Source organism: Anas acuta, chromosome 2 (genome assembly GCF_963932015.1).
Source record: "Anas acuta chromosome 2, bAnaAcu1.1, whole genome shotgun sequence".
Lineage (NCBI taxonomy): Eukaryota > Metazoa > Chordata > Aves > Anseriformes > Anatidae > Anas > Anas acuta.
This window is the reverse complement of record NC_088980.1, coordinates 150,438,538-150,461,104: the sequence shown is the minus strand read 5'-3', so window position 1 is coordinate 150,461,104 and position 22,567 is coordinate 150,438,538. Positions and strand designations below refer to the sequence as shown.

General features: G+C 43.5%; 1 long non-coding RNA gene across 3 annotated transcripts in view; it reads left to right on the top strand.

The window, feature by feature from the left end:
* Window positions 1–598: 598 nt before the first annotated feature.
* Window positions 599–22,567, top strand: part of LOC137851507 (uncharacterized) — a 35,533-nt gene continuing 13,564 nt past the window's right edge. For all 3 annotated transcript variants that reach the window (XR_011093251.1, XR_011093250.1, XR_011093249.1), the window contains exons 1-2: window positions 599–989; window positions 19,863–20,367. This is a non-coding gene — a long non-coding RNA (uncharacterized lncRNA). The remainder of the gene's footprint in view (window positions 990–19,862; window positions 20,368–22,567) is intronic.

Below are 22,567 nucleotides of genomic sequence, written 5' to 3'. Positions count from 1 at the left end.
CCCACATAATCAGATACTCTAGTGTTACACAGCAGGCCAATAGCTGCACTCTCAGCTGCCTCCCTGCCCACCCAGATGCTAAATCAGTAAGAAAAACACCCTGGCCTATGCAACACCATGATGTTCCTCCAAAGATGCCCCAACCAAGCCCCCACATCAAGTGTTACATTAAGGAACCCCTTATAGCAGTTTCTGTGTTTGGTGTAACACATCCTCATGCTCAGATATCAGAGGGTGTATAAAGGTAAGCCAGGTCCCCAAGAAGCTAACACAACACCAGATTTCTGGTACCAGTGGTGGAGTCACGGGCACGGTCATGGGAGTGACTGATGACGAGTGGTTCGTCACTGAGGATTTTGGACAGTTATCTGTGGGGAGACGTTCTGCAGGATGATAGGCTTTGCTATTTGAGATTTGATTTGTATAGGTAGAAGTGGAAATAAACAGAAGCAAAGGTCAAGACAAGCTAAATAAAAATCAAGTCAGCACACCTTTAGAGAAACATTGGAAACAAAAGTGTTTTCAACGTTTGGTCAGCCAAATGAGGTGGTACAAAACTTGGTACAAAACTGTACCAAGCTAACTCAGTTACTAGTTGTTCCCAACTACTTATTCGACAGATAACCCACTGGAATGATGTGAAATAACTACACACCACTAGCAGGGATGACATGATCCAAATTGAAAAAAAGCTAGAAGTTTCATCAGCTGGGTGTACTTTGCATGTTCTTACTGAAATGCCTCTGAACTTGTGGTGAAACCATTGGAGGCAGTTTAATTCTTGGAATAATTTTAAAACCACCACTTCTGACAGCCAGGGGCAGTGACAAATCACTGTTTAGTGTGGCTGTGTGTGGTGTTTGCTTCCACAACGCCTCCTCAAAGGTGTGTGCCAGCCCACCAGTCATAGTCCCCTCCATGGTGGTTCTATGGCTTGCAAGGAACCACAGCTACAGGACTTTACAGCTCAGCAGAGAGATACAGCAGACGTAAGTAAATAAAGCCAGAATGATGTTTTTATTTCCTATAATAAGCAAAGGAATGGGAAACATCAGCATGCATGCAGATTAATGGGTCTCCAAGCAGTGAGATGTGATTAACTCACTTCAGTCAGAGCTGGGGATCTTAGCACCTCATTAGCTCTTTCATTAATGGTTACAACTAATATCTGATTAGTGTCTCAGCTTAGCCAGTAAGGAGTTCTCCATCTTAATGGAGAAGGAGTTTTCCACTGGGTGATGGTGACAGAGAAAGAAAGGAAAGGAGCCCTCTGGTTACCGTGTTCGTGGGGTGTCCCAATATTGTCTTCAGCAACACATCTGTCCTCTCTTTGCCCATGTAAATGTTCCCATACACTGGCACAGGCACGTGTGATGTGCTAAGAGCATTCCAGGTCCCTGAAAAAGAAATCAGCCCAAGCTGAAGGACAGTAGGAGGGGCAGTGTCAGCAGGTACCATGCTCCTCCATGGGCTGATGAGGGGCCATTAGTGACCGGGGGTGCACGGAGAAGGACAAAGAAACACTGGATAGAGATACATGTATGAAGCAACAGCTGCTTTCATAGGGAGCGTTTCACCCAGTGTAGCGATTTGTTTTCCAGAATATTTTAATAATTTGCCCACTAGAGAGTGCTGTTTTCCTGTTCCCAGGAGTTATCGGGCGGCTCCTGGAGCACACAGCTCTCGTGTACCAGCGTGTCGTATCGTAGGCTCAGAGCCTGTTCCCTCCTGACGCTACGACTGCATTTACACATCTATCAGGCTTAAGATTTATTTACTAGATCTATCTATTCTCCTCCCTGGATGAGGCCTCTCTGAGAGCTGAATGCAGGAGCCTACTGGCAATGAAACAGATAGGGGAACATCAGGTGGGAGAAGTCCTGCAAGGCTTTGCACCGTGAGGGCTTATGTCAGTGCTGTTATTCACGCAGCTTTTCTTTTGTGTTTTCAGAGGGGACAACACACAACACTCTCAGCTATGCATTTGTTGTCTTTTGTATTGACCCTTTAGAAATGGTTGTCACTGCAAAAAAGGATTTTTTTCCTTTGAAACTTAATTCCCTGACCAGGGACAAATATTCGGCATGCCTGGCTACGTGCAACTGCTCAAATCTTTTTAGTTGGGGATGGAAAAAACTTTAGTGATAGCAAATTAAAATGTCCTTTGTGGACCATAAATGCATGTCACTTTTTTCTATCAGGACTTGCATGTTATGCTACCAATATAATCAATTTGTGTAGTTTGGGATTTTTTTTTTGTTCTTAGCCACAGGACCCAGATGTTAAACAAGAGGTAAATATATTGCAAAAAGCAATCAATGCCACAAATTAATTAGCTGGGTTCAGTGAAAGCAGAAGTCCCATCTGCCTGCGGACTGCCAGCAGTACGTGTTCTCACGCCTCAGCCATGCCCCAGAGCCAAAGAGTTTAAAGCCAGATTGGATGGGGCTTGGAGCAACCCCATTTGTAAGAAATGTCCCTGCCCATGGCAGAGAGGTTGGACGAGGTGATCTTTAAGGGTCCCTTCCCACCAAACTCCTCTATGATTCTATGATTACAGCTCAATGTAAAACTCACCAGCCTGGCTTGTGGATGCTCACTGTTGCCTTGTTCAGCTTTCGTTAGTTTTTAGAGGTGTGGCAGCTCATCCTCACTTGTAGCAAGCAGCCCCTGAGTAGAAAAATCCCAGATCAGGAAGGGAGAGGATGTGCTGAGCTTTTGTAGTGGTGGGACTTTTCCCTTCTGAGTATATTGAGCATAATCTTGCCCTGGTAGGATTTAGGGGTAGTTGGGGTATGTTATGGTGACTCTGCTCACCTACACTTGGAAGAGTAAGGCTGTATTTTTTTTCCCAATGCTTCCTTCATGAAAACAGAAAGAGCAGTAAGGCTCAGCCCAACAATTCTAGACCCTGAATAGCCCCAAATTAATTCCTGTGTCTACAACAGCACTGCTGATGCGTGGTGTCCTGGATGTAGCCTCACCTGCACTGCCGAGGACTTGTTCTCTCCAACTGACTGACCCTGCCCGCACTGCTTAGCACTGAACCTTGCATCTCCTGTATGTCTCAAGTGCTGCACCTATGACCTAAAAAGGAATTATCACCAAAAACTTATGTAAGAGTATGAGAAAAAATGTCAGAGTGTTGCATCAGCCTGACCAGAGTGGGATTTCTCTGGCAAAAAGCTGAATGTTTATATCGTGTTCCCAGAGGAGGCATGAAGGGAGTGCTGGAGAGTGCAAAAAGTACTCTGGCAGCTGGCATTTAACAGCATGCATGTTTGGGGGAGATGGCCATATACAGAAATACTCAGAAATATATTTAGGATATAATAAAGTATGTTAAGTACCACACTTGTGTCTGAGGGCACAAGTGTACCACGGAGCACGTCTGTACAGCTAAATCTTTTAAAAATACTGGGTGGCTTTATCCATGCCAGCAGCATTTGTCTGTTGATTTGCAAGGCTGGAACTATCTGGGCAGACTGCCTGTCCAGGAGTGGAAAGTCTCCGCTGAACCAGCTGCAGAGTTTTTAACAGAAGTCAGAAAGACATCAGCTGAGTCCCTGGCATCTAGCTGTTTCAAAAGAGATGGTATTTTGCAGAAAGAACAGAAATGTTAATGTTCTTACAACAGCAGAATTTGCCCAAAGCATGGTACAGCTTTAACTCTTTCAGGTATTTGCTTCTTTTGGCAAATAAAAAAAGCCCCCTTCAGACCCTCCTCTCCTGTGCAATCATACAAGACACCCAAACTAACCCTTAACCTAAACCAACTCATCAGCTCTGCAAGCCTGCTTTGTGCAGTTATTACACAGCATGTTATTAGTTGGCCATCTTCTCAGTGGATGTACATCAGCTCTTCTTCCCAGAGGTCAAAGCAATCACATCAATTTACATAGATTCACACCAGTAAAACTCATATAACTTTTATGACATGCAGAAGGGCCACAGGTGGTCCCTAAAATGATAGAGGAAATAATGTATTTCCTCCTTGTTGCTGCAGCAAGAACATCCAGGAGTCTCAGTAATGTAGATGTATAGAAAGACATACACACATTTATGTATGCCAAATGTCCACCTCTTCTTTATTTTTGGATTTTTTCATTTTTTTTTTTTAAATCATAATTTAAAAAAAAATCTTTTTTTTTTTTTTTTTTTAATATGTTGTCCTAGTCTTGGTTTTCTCCTTTCTAAAATTCTGGGAGCTGTGGAAGACTTTTAAAAACTAGGGAAAAATCAAAAGCACCTGATTTTACAATGTAGCAAAAATCACTGAGGCAAAGTGAAAATTTTCCTTGGAAAAATTAATCATTTCTGAAGTCCCATTCCCTTTTGGAAGAATGCTTAGCTATGAAGGAAGAGTACAGCAAGACTGCTTTAGAACAGGTTGCAGAGATTTCACGCTACAATAAGTAATTCTTGCCCTGTACATCAGTCATTAACCATTACCCAGACCACATTTCTAATCCTTACCTTGGGTGGGCTGTGTCATGCTCACAGTTACAGGTTCCTAGACCTGATATAGCACGTGAAAACTTTGTTTTCAAGAAGCCCTCACCCAGTAACACAAACCCTCCTATCGAAAATTTGTATTGACTGCTCCATTGACATCAATGTAAAGCTGCTTATGTGAAGTTGGTCTGATCCTGTGTTGGCCTGAATCCAGTTTAGGACACGACACAGACTTCCGAAGTCACTGGGAAATCTTTCCATTTTCTTTACCGGGTATGGATTAGCACTGGAGGTGGTGTCTGTGCCAGCAAACAGAACAAGTCAAGGACTTTACCCTCACATCGGTGCTGCCAAACAGAGCACGGCTTGCATCCACCCAACCGGCTGCTTTTAGCCCTGTGTGCCAGGTACTGCATGGTGGGGACAGTCCCTGGGCAGTGCCTTGCCTGGGCACAGTGCTGGCTGTCCCAAACCAGAGCTGATTAAGCATAAGAGACAACTTTGGGGCAGGGCTTCGGTCTATGTTTTGTTTTATTTATAAATGTGGGCCCAACCTGTGACAACACAAACCCAAATCCTGCCTGTGTGCTCCTGAGCAATAGGAAAAGTTACTCTGCAGCATACAGGTAAAGCCTCCCCCGTGTTTCTTGCCATCACCAGCACCGTTCCTCCCCACACCACAGCAGGTGTTGGCCAGTTACTGTTAGCTTTGGCTCAGAGACAAGGTTTTGCATTTCTTCTCTTCTACACTACCATGAGAGACGAAAATCAAAGCCCACGTGTGTTTGCTTTTCCACTGAAGAGCTGGACTGGAACAATAGAAAGAGATTTATGCTGGAAAATAATTGTAGAAAGGAAAAAGACACCACAGACTCAGCCCCTACAAAACCAGGGGTGAGTAAGGGAAGGGATTTTGCAGGACACGGACCGGTGAAGCAGCTCATCCAGTTCAGAAGGCTGCTTGGTGTGTGGGTCTAGGTGCTGTACCAAAGGGCAGAAATGCCATTTCCTGCCTTCATTCACTCGTGTCTCCAGAAAGGATGGCTTCTCTCAGAAAACTGTTATTTTCATAGCACTTTTAACTGCGGTAAGATAGCCCTAGACTGGCTTGGGGAAGGGAGTGGGAGGGAGCTCAAGTCCCCCATCCTACACATGGCCCCAATTAAGCCCATAGCCAGTACCAGCCTGACCTCAGGAGGAGGTGACAGGTACCCCCATCCCCTCCCCATATCTTCTCTTCGCCATCATCATGGTCAGCTCAGCTTGGCAGACCTGCAAGGTGACCTCGTCCCCAACCTTGGCTAGAGAGGAGGTAGTGACCTGAAAGCTGGAAAACACCCTGCTCCGTTCCTCTCCCTTAGCTCCATGCAGTAGCCTCAGGAAAGGCTCTCGCTCATCAGTTTGCTATCGATCCACACCACTTACAGCAGTTGTAATTGCAGAGATGGGAGCTGCAATTAGAGCAGAGTGAACCGCATAACCTGTTACTCTGAGGTGGTGGTTACAGCCATAGGATGCACATCTCCCACACACGAGTGGGCAGAGGTGGTCCAGAAACCACAGGGTCATGAACAAGATGCTCCACATCTGATTTCCACTTTGCAAATCATGCCTGGATGGAGGGCACCCCGTTTTCCTCACCCCACGCCTTGGCACATGGGTGTCCCACCTCATTTCTCCTGGCCTGCACAGAACTGATTTATCCTCTGAACTGCTGAGGGCTGACTGAAAGCCTGGCGGGCAGGACTGAGAACCTCTGACACCCACATGGCATCTGGACAAGAAGACCCTACTAATACACAAAGACCCTGCCACACAGTGCACTTCACTAAGCCTGAGAAGAGCTGGGCAGTCAGTGTATCCTGCTGCTTCATGCTGGATAAAAGCTAAAACAGCAGGTTTTAACTCCAAAATCTTATTGAAAAACAACAGCAAAAGATTTATTATTATTATTAATTATTAATTAATTATTTTGTTTATTTATTTTTAGAGCCCCAGCCACTCTGCTGCTCTGGAGCTTATTTTTTCCCCTTCCCATCCAAGCAGAGCCAGAGCTAGTGGTGCAAGAGAACAGGACTGTACTGCTGCAATTACAGCCAGGAAAGGGAGAGGTGAGAAAAAGAGCAAGCCAAACCTGCCCCTTTCAACAGCCAAGAGATGTTAGATTGGATTCTCCATTTTGTGTAACTTCTCTCTAAATAGTAAGGATGAGGCTGTGCAGCTAGCTGCACAACCATAGCACTTGACACAAGTGCAAACAGCAGCGGAAGGTACTTGTGAGGAACCCAAATCTCTTTTTCTTTGCTAAGTGCATGCTTGTGCACTCTGGTGTGGCCATTCCAAGCACCTGTAGGGGCCAGCAGTAACTAAACTGGAGTGTGGTCACAAATCTAATTAATGGATTACATTGTCCTGCTTCCAGCACACAAACCTCTCTGTGTCTTTATGGTCATGTCCCAGAAGGGAAAACAAGGATCCATGACATATGTATAGCCCTGTTTATCCTGTCCCTGACCTGCATTTTGGTCCTAATTCTAGTCTGCTCTCTGCTAAAAGCTAATGAAATTCCAACATGTTTGTTCTGATTCCCCCCACACACTCCTGCTCCCGTTCCTGAGATGTCCTGAAAAAAATTCTCTTAGCAGGAAAATAAACAGGACATTACTCTTGATGGCTTTCAATTGTATTTTCTCTTTCCCTGATGTCAGCCCCTGGCAGAGGCAGGGGGGGAAGAGGAACTCAGGGCCATCAGAGAAGTTTTTCTGGCACAGACGAGCAACCTGTGTGCTGCCAAACTCTTTGCTATTGTACAGCGTGCACCCTGCTGCTTGCCTGGGACCTGAATAATAGAGCCTTACTGTGAAACTGTTAAAGAAAAAAATTGAAGTTGAGCACAGCAAAGGCAGGTCAAGCAGCAGTGTGAGCTGCGCCCAGCAAACAGGCATTTTTGCCTTCTGTGACAGCTAGTAGCAATGAACAAAGATGGGTAGTTTTTAGTGGTTGTTGTTTTTGCATTATTATTGAGAAGTATTAATAGAGACTGAGCAGAAGACAAAGCCAAACCCAGACTAGGATCCTTTCAGACTCCATTCACAGGACAGCCTTTACCCCTGGAGACAGGTGGAGTTCCCTGGTGACCACAGGTACCCCTGGGCTCAATTCACCATGGCCCATCATCCACACCTGGTCTGGGGCATCCTGGCTCCCATCAGCACCAGAAGGACTTCCTCTGCACCACAGGTGCATTCACACCATATATTCAGGGGTTTCCCCACAAGCCTGCAAGAGCTCAAGATGTGCCAGCTCACCATGAGAAGGGAGAAGCAGCTTGTGGGGCTGACTAGCTGAACCTCTAATTGCAGGGAATATCACCACCTCCTTTCTCAGCCTTTTCTGTAGGTGGCAGCCGGCATGCTCTCAGTTCAACCAGGCTGCAATAAGTGATATCAAGAATGGCAGTGAGGAAGGGATGCTGTTCAAGGAGACACTCCAGCCTGCATGGAGCTGGCTGGGTGCAGAAGGGCAAGCAAGCTGCTCCAGATGGAAGAAACAGAAGACATCTGAGATCACCCTTTGTCTTTCTTACTCACAGATGAGTATAAGCATGTTTTGCATTCTGCTAAGCATACTGCACTGCTTTCACTGTGTGTTTACCCTGAGATGTGTGAGTCCCTCTCTTCCTTTCCACCCAGGCTTTAACCTAGACCATAAGCCTGGCCATGGTTTACCGGGCCAAAGGCTCAGTTGCCCCAGAATCCCACCTGTAACAAAAGTTCTGGAGCACATGCTTAAGGAGCAAGTTTATTCCTCCTCTTTCAACTTCAGTAGTCAACACACTAAGGAGGAGCCTATATTTTAATCTGTCCTGTCCTACGTGTATTCTCTCTAGGTTTTTTTGACTCATCCACACTCCAGCACTGCAGGCATCGAAAAAAGGACTGAATTCTTCCCATCAATAGAGGGCAGTGCTGGCCTCATTGTCCCAGGACAGAACGCGTGTTCCAAGAAGAGATAAAGCGTAATATTTGTTATTAAAGGTTGAGGCCTTTTTGGCACCGATCTGTGTTTTGGTCTCCTAGTAAACCAATTTAAGAACTGCTGGGGTTACAAAAGCCAGGAGTTAATCAGTAACTCAGATGTTTATCAGCTGCACATTTAACTATTTATTCCTCTCTAGTAATACCCACCTGTTTTTTATCTCAATTTAATGAGTAACTATTGGGAAGGGGATTAAATACACCTGTTCTCCTTGCATATTGGGACTTTCCAGTGGTGGCCGTTTTGATTGTAAGGAGCTGTAACCAAATTCATTGACACAGAAATGAAAACCTGTGTTTCAAGAGACAAAATAAATAAACCACCCCCTTAAAGGTAAACCAGGTCCTCCTACAGCCTCATCTGGCACATTTACAGCTTCACTGCCATTCTGCAGGCTTATTTCTTCATGTAGACCCCAGCATGATTTTACCCCTTGTATGTTCTCTTATCATCTCCTGTTGTCTATTCTTTCCCACCTGTTTTCATAGAACCATGGGAAAATAAAAAATGACACATGAGGGATCCTGGGAGTTCATTCTGTCCACAAATCTTCCCTCTGCTCTTTCCCAGTGCTTCCATTTACTGGGAGAGGAGTAAGGAAGTAAACACATTTTGTTGTGCAGTATGTTTTGGATTAGGTGCTTCTGTAGGGGAAGGCCCAGGACTGCTGTTCTCAGTCTTGACATTGCTACCTGTGGGAATGAGAGCAAGTCAACCACTGCCTGTTTGCATGTAACCTGGAGCGATGTGCCTGCCTCTGAGCACTGCAACAGTCAATCGGCTGAGCATGAGCTGTTTTGACATCTATAAAAGGGTGTTATTAAGGCAATATAAACTATTGCTATCTTCTTATGCAATTCTTCCTGTGCAAGGGACACGCTGATCCCTCTGTGCCCCTTCCCAACCTGTTGCTCTGAATCCTTCTTCTGCTCCATGTCTCCCCCAGCCCTCACTGTGTTTGGCTGCTTTTCTCTGTGTGTGTGTTCAAAATACAGCTTTTAAAATGCCTGTTTTAAAGCCCAAGGTGCCAAAGCTTTGTACGTTTTCATAATGCACTCTTCTCGCTACTGATAATGACATGCTCTCTGAGGTTTAACTCCTCTTTGCTCAGCAGAAGCCTTACAGCTGCTTTCTTTAAGTCACTTCCAGCTTCTCAGTTAGGGCTCTCTCTGCCCCCAGAGCCTCCATTCACCCACATAATCTCCAACAGAGAGGTCGGCTGTGAAGATGGGCATCCTTAAAGCAAAAGCCAGGGGCATAAAAGTAAAGAGGGCAGGAATATTTCTGCAGCCTTTGTTCCTGGTGCTGTTGGCTGAGCCTGAAAGCACACAGCTGGATGCCGACAGCCCAGGCAGAGGTTAAAGGAGTGGTACCACGAGAGGAAGGATGGATTGATGGACATATTCTTCCTGTAAACTGAAAATGCCTGACCACAGACAGCCAGAAACAACAAACCTGGAACTCCACGGGATGAATTTTGTGGTTGCTTTTGAGAGAAGAGTCTCTTTTGACTTGGCAATGTTGTTATTAACTTTTTGCTTCCTAGCATTGGTTCTGAAATTCTCCTCTATCCCTGCAGCCTACGTTAAACACTAATTAAAACCACCTAGCACAAAAAAACAGCCCTAGGTTCAGAGTGCTGTTTATTAAGCTCCTTAATGAGACAAGAGGAAGAAATATTTTTACGTTGTCAATTTTTATTAACACTGTCAGTTATATGCAGTCAGCCTTGCCAGCTGCCTCGGTGAGGAGGGCAAAGGTAAAGGGTAAACAAGAGGGAGAGATCTGAAAAAAAAAAAAAAAAAAAAAAGGGGGGGGGTCAGTGATTTTCCATTTGGCATTTGCTGCAGGTAATAGTAGTAACTTGGTCACAGAGAAAGAGAAATAAAGAACAAGCAGGGCTTAGTGCTCTGCAGCACGAACAGAAACGCTCCACAGAATGTGCCCAGAAAACCTGTGACTGCAGTGAGAGGCTGATGGTGTTGCATGGCTTGGTCTTTCTGATTTTGTCTCATACCGAGCACCCAAATGCCATGCAAAGCTATTTGTCAGGTGGAAGAGCTCTGCTCTTAGAAAAAACAAAATTCATATTAAAAGCCAAAGTCACCCCTGGCTGCAAAGTTTCTTCTGTACTTTCTGGGGATCACAGTAACCAGTCTTCTGCTGCAGCAAACTGCTCGACAAAAATAAATAAATAAATATTATTCTCTGCAGAGACATTGCCCAGATGTTAATGCTATATGGGCTCTCCAAGGTATTAAACATTAAGCTGTCTGCTACCTCTTTCATCATATATTTACCAGAAGATCTGAATTTCTTGTGGTAAGAGACAGCAGTGAGTGTCTGCACATTTATCTGAGTGCTGCATTTTGTATACTTTTGACAGCACCACACGGTTTCTTATTTAGCTGTACATTCTCTAATTATATACCCAGATGGCACCTCTCTGAATGGAGGCATCCAGGCTTGAATCAGTAATTTCCTTCTTGTTTGCATGTGCCCAAAAGCATGCTGAAAGGCAGATCTATTGCCTTACCGTGGTGCAAGTGACTGCCTGCTGCTTTGGGCTGGTCCCTGGCAAAGGAGGCATGGGAAATGCAAGACAGTGCCAAAGGCCAACAAGCACCCCTGGCAGTGGGCTGTGAGGTAGCTCACTGACCTGCTCGGGTCGGTCACCTCACTCCTGTGACAATAGAAGCATCTGTCGTTTGGTGGTAGACACGGAGGCTCCTGAGAAGTCCTTGGTGCCTGCTTACAGCCCCAGCATGGAGTGCTTGCTGCCAGCTTCCCAGCTGGCTGCTCCTGGTTGTTTAGCTGTGGATGTTCCCAGGAGAAAATAAGAGGAGCAGGGCACACAGGGGAGAACCTAGCCTGAGAGCACAGAGAAACTCTGGGCTGCAACTGTGAGAAAGAACCCACCAGGTACCCAGGCCCCAACCACGTGGCATCAACCTTCCTGACAGCAGGGAAAGGACAGTGGTACAGCCACCAAAATGCTGCCTCATTCACTGATCGTTAACAAGCTAGTGATGCCTGTGTACAGGTCTATGTACATTCAGTTAGAGCTTGTGCAATTGATTCACCTTTTCTCCTCAATTGCTGACTGATGTCATTATTTCTGGTGAGTGCCTTCTGTCAAGTGATCCCAGGTGAGATAAGCACCTATTGACTGACACAGGTTGGAAAAAGCTTCCTTTAGAGGCTGTAGTATTCCTTTTCCTGTGTTAGTGAACTGGAGGATGCTGTTAGCAGAGATAGGAGAGCGGATGAATGGCTGCAGCAGCCAAGGGTCAAGACGGTATATTCCCTGTGTGTTAGTTTCCTACTTACCCAAAAGTTGTCCTTCCATCATAACCCATTCTGAAATCCCCTGGTAAGTGGTGTCTACGGAAAAATGAGGTGTTATGGGCACGTATTACCTGCAAATCAGGAAAGATGATTTGGTGTGTTTGTGAAGTTTTGCTTCATACTTTGCCTTACCTGAAATCAGGTGTTCTTTCCACCTGCATTTAAAGAAAAGACATTCTCTTACAGAAAGAATGAGGGTAATAAAAAAATAAAAAGGAAACAAAGCACACTCCAACCAATAGTCAATGTATTTGGGCAGAAAAACCTTATATGGCCTTAGATTTTAATTCTCAGAAACAATCAAGAAGGAAAAAGGGAGCACAAAAGAGAGCAGTTTATCAGAAGCAATGACGTGTTCAGAGCTAATGCAGGTAGGAACAGGTCAGGCAGCATTGTTCTGCTTTTAGCACCGATCACATGAAAGGTGTGTGTCCCAGGAAAGGGTATTGCCTGCTCCAGTGAGACATGATGGACGTGCTTGCAGGGAAATACACTGATTTTAGAGAATCAGTTGTTGATTCATCGCTGACATTTTTTATTGGGTTACAGTTTTACTTTATTTTCCCAACACTGCACAGCTCAGCCTGTAACTCACCAAGCATACCAAGGTTTATAATCTGTTAACATTCAACTTTGCCTGCACTCTTCCCCTTGTTTCCTATCCTGTGCTAGTAATTATTGCTTTGTTTCTGGAGAGATGAAACCAGACATGGGAAAACTGGCAACAAATTTCCAGTTCTTGTTAATGCTAATTCTTGCTAATTTACAGAAATAGAACTTAAAAACCATGCATTTACACCTCCAAGGACCATACCAGGACTCCAGGAGTCTGAAGAAGACTGCTCCTGATAGCCACATGAAGAATATTTCTAGGTTCAATTTTTGTCCTCTTCCACAGATCAAATCCAGGTTCCAAACCAATTCACTTGATTTAAGTCAAAGTGAATTCTCAGCAGAAACTCAGGATTAGCTTTGCCTTGGACTCCAGGCACATTCTCAAAAGCTTAATATAATCTTACCATTTGCATATTTTCTGTCCCCTGGGCCTTGTGCAGAGCCCTCTATCCTGCAGATTCACTATGGTTTTTACCACCATTATTATTTTGGGAGGTGTACAGGGGGATTATGCCACTCATGTGCACACTCAAACGCACCAGCACACAGTACTTTCACACCACGTTTCACAAACCACTGTTTCTTCTTTTGTATTAGTATGAGGAAAACCACAAACCTAGACCCAAAGAAAATCCAAAACTGGGGGTTTCTTGTCACATCCTCCATGGAAATTCTCTGAATTCCCAGGTGCCTTTCACTTTCTCTGATACGAGTTTGTCTTCCTGAAAAACAATGTCCATCTCTTTCCCCTCCTGCCTAGTGGTTCCTTGACTCTGTAGGTTCCTTATTCCTTCTGTTTTAAAACTCCTGTACGTTCTTGGATTTCTGTGAGGGAACTTTCACCCCTTAAACTGCCTTCCAGCAGGGAAGTAAGGGAAAAGACAGGTGATCACACTACCTCATGAGTGGGTAGAATGAAGTCATCATCTCTGATGACTCACCTTTCTCCTCTGGCTGAGATTAGACATTCTTTTGTCATAAGGGGTGGCTATGCAGAACAATGCTGATTTATATATCAGCTTCCTCATACCAGAACCATGCCTGTAGTCTATGTGGTGCAAAATCATTGATGCCCAAAACAGCACACAATAACTCGGAGCTAAGAGATTAAGAGTTTGTATTATTCAGGCTATACACTCTCTTAAATCACTTTGGAAAATCCCTTCTTTGAATTCTGCAGGTCTGAGGTCAAAAGAGAAAAATGAAATGTCTGAGCACATGACAAACAAGAACAGAGGTGATGATCTTAAGGAAATGAGTCTGGCTTGGATACAGGCCTGTTACCCACAGGTGCTGCTAGCAGAAAAAGGGTACCACCCTTTACATATGGACAGTAATACCATCTTCTCTTTTGCTATTATTCATGATGTCCAAAAAATGAAATGAAAACTTGTATTTTGTTGTCTAAGCATTCTTGCTATTAGAAGATAAGCGTTAATGTACCCAGAATTTGAAAGGGAAATCCCCACTGTGGGTTCACACCAAAGAACCATGGTTGATCACTTGGTAGAAAAACAGTTGAGCAGAACTGAATAAGCTGAAATGTTCCGAGTGGCATCATCTTCACAGATCAGATCAGCAAATAGATGATGACAGTGAGAGACACCATAAAACCTCAACATAGGCAATGCTTCCTGATGGATGATAAATAGAAGCAGGATCTTGCTTTAGCAGCAAACTGAATAGAAGAGAAAAGGAGTAAAGGATTTCTGAAGAGACCAAGGAATTAGTAAAATATCATAGATCTGATTTTAGGAGGATTGTGGCTCTCTGAGTTTGAGATGGATCAGCTGTGATTCCCTGTACCAATAAAATACTTTCTTTGCTTCTCCAAGATGAAGCTATGCCTCATCCTCCAAAGAATATAACAAGATTATTGACACTCTGGACATGAAGGAGGAGGATTTGTCTTTTCTCACATTTCCAATTCTACTCCTTTGTATGCTGAAAGGAAAACAGACATTCTCAGAATGAAACTAATGTTATTACCCCTCTTGCTGCTGGCTTGCACTAAAAATACTTCTTACTGAAAAGCAGAGGTCTTGTGTAAGTTGAGGTGGGAAATGTTCACCTTGTGAGTGACTGGATGTTATTGTAAGTCAGAAACAACATAAAGCTGAATAATTGTCAGTGGAGCCCAGACTGAAGGCCAGGTTTCTTCTTTGTCATACAAGTGCCCAAACACATAACTTTAGCAACAAACTCATTGAAGAGCTAAACTCACTAAAACCTAAGATAAAGAATTACATAAGTCCAACTATCAGCATAAAATTCAGTGAGAACAACTTTATTTTAATGACTGATACTTGAGGAGTTTATTGGTTGCCCAATGTTTCATTTTTTCCTTTTGTTTCTCTCATTTTTTTCCCTCTTTCTATTTATTTATTTATCTATTTATTTATTTTTATGACTAAAGCATTGCAAGGCCCAACTCAGATATGCTCCCAGAGCATACAAATCCTACCAATGGCTGCATATTTGTCAGCAGCTTCAGTGGAAGCTGGTGTCAAAAAAAGTCACTGTTAGAAAGGAGTCTTATTTATCTTAAATACACAAATACTTTCTATCTAAATAATGTCTGAAAAAGGGTTGTTGGAGAAGAAATGAACTTACTTGTGTTCTGGAGAGCATTGCTCTGAGACAACTTTGCCAGCCCTGCTTCTGGATGCCTATTTTTCCTAAGGCAGATGCAGACAATAACCCCTAACTCCTTACAAAGTACTTTGCATACTCCTATGTCTCTCCTCCAAAATGTCCTTCCAAGAGCACACAGGAAAATCTTTCAGAAAATATCTAGCTGAAGCATCTTTAATATACTCCACATTTCACTGACATGCATATGAGAAATATAGTCTTCATCCACAGCGGAATCTGGGAATCATTAGGATGCAAAGGTCTGTACGTGTAGACTGGGATCCTTTAAAGGACCTATGAATATGGAGGAACAGATGCTTCAGGGAATTACCATATGAATCCATGGCATGCACAATACCATATTAAAAATGCCATTTATGATGATTATGTCATTTTTGTGGAAACAAAATCTGCAGCAAATGGCTAGAATACTGCTATTCAAACCCGTCAGAAATGCAGAGCTTCCCTAGCATCAGTTGCTGTAAGCCTGACCTTTTTGCAATGTAAATACACTCTGGGAGGATAAGAGGTACAAAATATGGCTCCAAGTCTCAAAGTTTGGTTTGAGAGTCCCAGCTAGGATTAATTAATGCTCCTGCAAATTGGATTTCAGTGACGGAGAAATGTTTAACATTCAGTGCTGCAGGTTACCTGTGCTAGATGGTATCCAGCAAAGAAGTCTGCCCTACAGCAGGTTTTCTTACAAGTTTCCTGGCAGCCATGCTGTTTTCATTGCTCCTAAGAGCTTCACCCCCCCCCCCCAAAAAAAAACACACTGAAAAGCTGTGTCAGGAGAAGAAGAAATCCTTCGTCCCCATCCTGCTCTGTGTATTTGCCTTGCATTCAGATTCTCACAAGCCCATCACTTTACCAACCTGCTCAGCAGCACGTGCTGTGGGTGCTGAGTGCAGCCAGGCAGGTCCTACCACCCCATGGAGCATCCTGCTGAGCTCACCTGTGACCAGACAAGTAGCCTCTATGGAGGACACCAAACAGCACACTGAAAATGAAGCGGTGATATGGAATCCTGGCTTTTTGCCCTCCTTGGCAAAGCTCCAAGAGACTTCAAGAGCATTTGTCTCCCTGCAGTGAGGCAAGAATGCAGCGTCTTATCTAGCTTCCTGCCAAACATACAGCAAGAAGGTAAATTCCTAGAAGAAATTTCAAAACCAATTTTCAAGTGTATACTTTCCCATCAACCCTACAGGATTTATTTGCCGAGAGCAATCGTTTGCAATTCAGTGCAATGTTTTTTTTTCAGGCTCTAGTGCCTTGGCTCTCCTGCTTGCTTGGGGACTCTGTCTCAGGTATTTTCCTCTTCAGAGCAGGTTGGGCCTCACCTGCTGACCGCTGGGCTGCTCCCTGCAGGATGCCTTCAGATTGAATCCCAAGTACATTCCTGAAATACTTGTTGGGTGGATCAAACTCATTCTGGGGTCTGTCCTGCTTGAATATGTAAAGGATTCCAGTGTTATCTGGTATATCTGATAGGGCACTGGCCTATGCTCTCCTCTCCTACCTTATCTTTCCACTCTACAATCAGCTAGAAAATGCTGGTGCTGCTGTGTTACTGAAGGTAATTCCTCCCTCCACTGATCCCCAGGGTGAGACGTGTCCACCAACACAGGCTCCTAACACAGCTCACCACGTGCAGTCTGCCAAGGTTTTATTAGCCAAGTCCTTTCCCCACACGAACAAGCTGTAAATATTATTTTTTCTAATGAATACTCAATGTTAATAATTTATTTCTTTGCAGAGTATAGGAGAAATTATCCTTTTGGGGGTGTGGTGGGGGAGAGGGAAGTTTGTTGGTATGCACACTGTGGGAAGTCTGCACATACCCAGCACCTGCAGCAGACTCAGGTACCACGTGACTGTGATTGCAGCCTGCTAGTAACCTGGGAAATCTTTACTTTTCATGGGAAAACACGGATGCAAATAAATTTAAAATGCATCCTACGAGAGTGTGATTAAAGAATTAGTCATTTCAGACAAAAGCATTGAGGGGGGAAAAAAAATAATAATTTGTTTTGTTTTTACTTTTCCAGTTAAAAATCAACAACAAACAAAGCAAACAAACAGGTTTCCCAGTTCCAAATAACCTTTGCTTTCACAAATCAGAGTTGTTTGCTGGATCCTGGGTTGTTTTGTGCAATATTTGGGCTGGAAGCAGCCCTTAAAGATCAGGAAGCTCAGGTCTTCAGGAGCTCCAGGGCCCTTTTCCTCCTCTGCATTTTGGGCAATGTCTTGGCACTGAAGCTTCAGCAGAGACTTTCCAAGCTGGGGGACCTCTTTTAGAAACTGTGACTGAAGGGAGATAAAGAGAAGCATTTTAAAACCTCTTAGTGTGGAAAGAGTGTGAGTAAATGGGCAGCTGGTGTAGAGCTGGAGGAGGAGCAGAGGCAGGACTGACACTAATGCCTTGCCATATAGAGCAGGGCATCCCTGGGCTGAAGGGTGAAGATGGGAGGAGGGATGGTGGAAAGGGCAGGCAGGACAGGGATCACTGAACAATCAGCCTTGCAGCTGTGTTTGAAGGATGCTGGAACAAAAAAAAAAAAAAAAAAAAAAAAAAAGACTGTGAGACAAGGAGTGTAAGGGGAGATGGCCTTTATCAGATTAGTTGGCACAGCTGGAAAAGGCAGAAGGTGCTTCTGGACTGCAAGCCCTTCTCCAGGCTACTTACATGCCTACAGGTTTACCCACATGCGGCAGGTGGAAATATCTCCTCTTCCTGCAGACTTCGTATCACTTGCATTCAGAGACCTGAATGGATGTCACTGCTGAAATGACACTGACATTTGTAGCTAGCGAAATTTGTAAGAGCACTTTTCCTACCCAACAATGAACACTCCAGCACAGCTACACATGAAGTAGTGTGCTTGCTTCCCATAGTCCTTTCTTGTTTATTTATTTATTTATCTCCTGAAATATGTCTGAAAACTCGAATGGCTTACATTTGAAAATGTTAAGCATCTTTCTGCTGCTGTGTTTTTGTGTGAAGCAAGACAAAAGGAGTAATCCCCTGGAACCAAGGGATGACCCATCTGTCTGTACCACCGATAATTCCTCTTTTGGAGGAATACAAAACATGAAAGATAGCTGCAACTGCAGCACTGCTGTTCTAGCTTTAGGGTTGTTCTTCAGAGGCAATCAAACAATCAGTCCAGTAAATAAATCTTGTGACTTGCTTTCTCCCACTCACACTTGCCAGAGCCAACAAAAGATATAATAATGTTCATTGTTTTCATTAAAAATAACATGGGGGAAGTAATACTTCCCCTTAAATGAGTCAGCCTGAGGCAGCTTTTTTTAAAAGAATGGTGAATCTTGTTACAGGACATTTCAGCTTCTGAGAAATGCCAGTGCAAGGTCTCCACAAATGTGTGTCCACTCCCAGCAGGCCCATCAGCAAAGGTCAGTGGACAGACCAAGCATCTGTCTAGGGTTTCAAAATGATGGTGTCCTTCAGAAAAGGTTAATTTTGGTCAGATCTTGTCAGTTTGAACAGGATGATGGAGCCCCTGTAGGCAGTGCTGTCCCAGGAGACAGTGCAGTTAAGCAGTTCAGTTGAGTAAGCAGTGGGGGCTTTTGGCTACAAGCTGATGTTTATTTGCATTGTGGCATGGACGCTGACCTGGCTTCTGCTGGAGAACATCTGACCTTGTTTCCTCCCTTTTCCATTCCCAGATCAGGTCCTGGGGTGACAGAGTCAAGTTCCAGCACCAGTGGTTTGAGTTCTAGCATTTAGAAATACAAACTTTTTTTTTTTTTGGTCTATCTTGCTCATCCTGCTCAGTGTCGTTATTGCACGACTGTGCATTTCAGCACAGAGTGACGTGCTCCCTGCCTACAGCTCTGTGCAGTAAGCCGGGTTCGTTACTATTATGGCCATTATTAAAACACAAAGGAGAGATAAAGGCATGTGTTTCAAAATCAAAAAGCAACAGGATGGCAGATGCACACAAGTGGTTGAGTAGTTATCACGTTTCTGGATGGAACTTCTTATCTGAAGTGAAATTTTCATGTTACATTTTGAACTCTCATAAACACCTGCTGAACAGAAGGCAAAGTACAGTAAAGCAGTGCTTAACTTCAGGATGGCATTGACTGGGCTTCGTTGTATCTCTGGGTAAACAGCATTGAGTGTGCCCAACAGTTCCCTTAGCACAGTAATCTATTTAAAATGATAATGAGAATTTAATCAATTACTGATTTCCGGGGGGGGGGTTCATCAGGCATCGCAAATCACCACTGATCTTTGATCAAGCACACGACTGGTCTGAATAAATATATGCAAGGAAGTGAGTCAAGGTGTGATAGTAGGCAAAGTCTTCTCAACAGGGGTTTGTTTCCTGGTTGGTATCAAGATAGATAAGCTTTATTTATCAAGCTCTATTTCTGGAGCTGTAAAAGTAGAAATCAGCAGACATTTGGGCTCAAAAGGATGATGCCCAAACTTGTGTTTAGTTTTGTCTCCATCACAAGTTCAGTCATGATCTCAGTCAATTCCTATTCTTTTTGCACAGGTGATTTGAGATAAGGTTACAAACCAGAACCAGAATGAGAAACTTTCCTTCCTTAGAAGTAGATCTGGGTTTTGTCAGTTCTGCTGGTTTTCATCATTGATGCAAGTCTGGTTCCTTGTTTCTCTTGTTCAGTACTTTTTTTTTTCTTTTTTTTTTTTCCTATAACCTACCACTCTCCCCATGTTGCTTTTCCTAGCAGAGCTCACCATAAACACAAAATGTTTATTCTGTCTCCCTTTTCAGCATGATGCAGTGGAAGAAGCAGCAAGCTGGGATCAAGGAGGCATGGAGAGCTGTTGCAAGCAGCTTGAAGTTGTAGCCATATGCGAAAACACCACCAGTTCTGAAAATGGACCATGGATTTGCAATGATTAGTGGGACAACCAGAAAGGAATGGAGAGATACTGGAGAGCCCTCCCCACCATCTGCACACTGGAGCCCTTTGCACTGTGGGATTCCATAGTTTCTAGTATTACAAAAATAATCAACACCAAATGAAAAAGTATTTACTCTTACAAATCTCAATATAAAAGGAACCTCATATATAAGTGACCCTTTCTCCCACTACATTTATATATACTTCCATAATGCTGAACTGATTTCTTCATTTCTTTGCCTTCCATTAAAACAAACAAGCAAGCAAAAACAGTCCAAGTTTTATGTAAAGGACTTGCTGCATAAACTCCATGACTCACCATCTTGGTGGGCACTGCATTCCCAAATACTAGGCCCAACAGCAGGAATTCTGGTAAGTTGAATTAAATAATTTACAATAATATCTTCCTACTGCATTTAAAACATCTCTTGCATAACTGGCTCTTTTGGTGGGATCTTTACTTCAGGAAAGAAAAAAAATATATACACACATATTCAATTAAGAGATTGTAATGTGCTGCTACATTTGTTTGGCCAAATGTGGGGTGCACACCATCACGTTGAGTGTGACCAGAGTAAGAGGAGTCAGGAAAGAAGGGCTGCACACCCATATTTGCATTAACAGCCCAACACTGCCCCAAAACAGTCTGTGTCCTGGGTTTTCTTAGAGTCCCTCTTTGGAGTTTCAGAGCTGCTTCTCTTTCATCTTCTCCAGACCTTTCTTTTTCTCTTATACAGCAAAGCCAGGACAACACTCAGGCACCTTTGCCCTGTGTTTTACACATGCTATCCATTCTGATGGAGGTCCCCTTTTTGGTTCTCTGAAGTCTTAAGAAGAGTCAGTTCTCAGGTTTCTGGGAGCAAAAGGGGGGCACGTGAGCAAGGCTGGTTGTTATTTGCCAAACCTTTATATTTCAGCTAATACTTCTGGCCTTGAAAACACACTTCGAATGGCACTGATATGGCCTCAAGGGCTGGAGAAGGACCTTCCCCCCTGGCTCTCCCATAGGGGTACAGCTGCATCTTATCGGTATCTTGAAGGAGCACTGCCCAGCCCATAACACTACAAATTATCTGACACTTTGGGCCAGATCTTGCTCAGTTCAAACACTCAAATAGCTCCTTCTGTGAGCAGGAGTCCACCATCAGCAGCCAGGTCATTACTGAAGCTATTTAAACACTTTCTACTCCCTTCCCCACCCCTCCTCCTTCTCTTGCCTGCCTCTCCACTCCCAAAACCAAACAATTCCCCCTTTCCCATGCTATATTAAGATCCTATGCAGAAAATAAAGTGCATTATCCTCAGGATTAAGTAGCATTAGAAGAGCATATTAACATGTTGCTGCTGTGTTTATATCAGTGACACATTAATTCTCCACTGGTACTAAATGTTCTCAGAGATTCCCTGTGAATGGAAGGTGGATAGCATTCCAAAACCATGCATTTAGAGGCTGTGGAACAGTTTAACTACAGATATATTAAGGAATTTGCCTCAGGAATGTAAACAGATCCAGAAGATTTTGTAAGCCAAGGCAATTAATTTTTAGAGTTGCCTTGCATGCACATACATGTACACACAGATACTTGCTCACAGTCCTATACCTGTACCCCAACATAAATAGACACCAAAACCAGTATTTATAAGGAACTAATAATAGTAGATGATTTTGCCACAGAGGCAAAAACTTCATACGTATTTGGGATGGAGTGGAGGGTCATTCACTGGTCAGACAGGATGTATCCATTCATGATACAATACTAATGGCTGACCTGGGTCTAGCTCCAGTGCATAGAAATTGTAAATAAAATATATCTCTGAGGATGCTAATATGGTTAAATAAATTTGCCAGAACTAAGAACAGCTTGACCTCAGGAAAAGAAAAATAAAATCTAATCTTGTCAGGCATTTATTGGAGCCTTGGGTCATCTTAATCTTCCAGTGTAATTTGTTTACTCCCTATATTTTTGTGCAGCTCTCAGCCACTCAAATGAAATGTTTTTATACAGTTCAGTCAGTTAATTATAGCTTTAAACTCTTCCATACTCACCTTTTAGGATTGGACTGTTTCAAGGATACAATCAAAATCTAAAACTGCACCTAAAATCTTTGAGAGACAGTTTTGAAAAAAAAGGATCAAGGCTTATAAACCAGGACTTCAGTAACTGGAGATGTTTGATAATCCCTGAGCACCACTCTATTAAACAGTTGACTGCTCAGATTCTGCACATGCACTCAGCTGCCCTCCCCAAGCAGTTACCTACTGTCCTATGTTTAGTCACAGTCTTGAAACTACATTGTGCACTAGCTCAGTGCCCTGAGGATCCTGCTCCAGCTTGTGCCAGGTTAGGTCTTCATCCATTATCTTGGAAAAAATCAGGTCCCTTTTAAAATCAAAGTATGGCCACTTCGTTTAAACAGAAAATTAGTGATGCTCTTGGTGTTGTCTGTCTTTTACATAATACTTTGTAGTTAAAGTATTTGCCCAAGAAGGGCCACATTTTTGCCCAACTGAGGTTTGATCTTAGATGGTACAAACCAGAAAATGCCAAAATGGCATGGGATAATACATGAA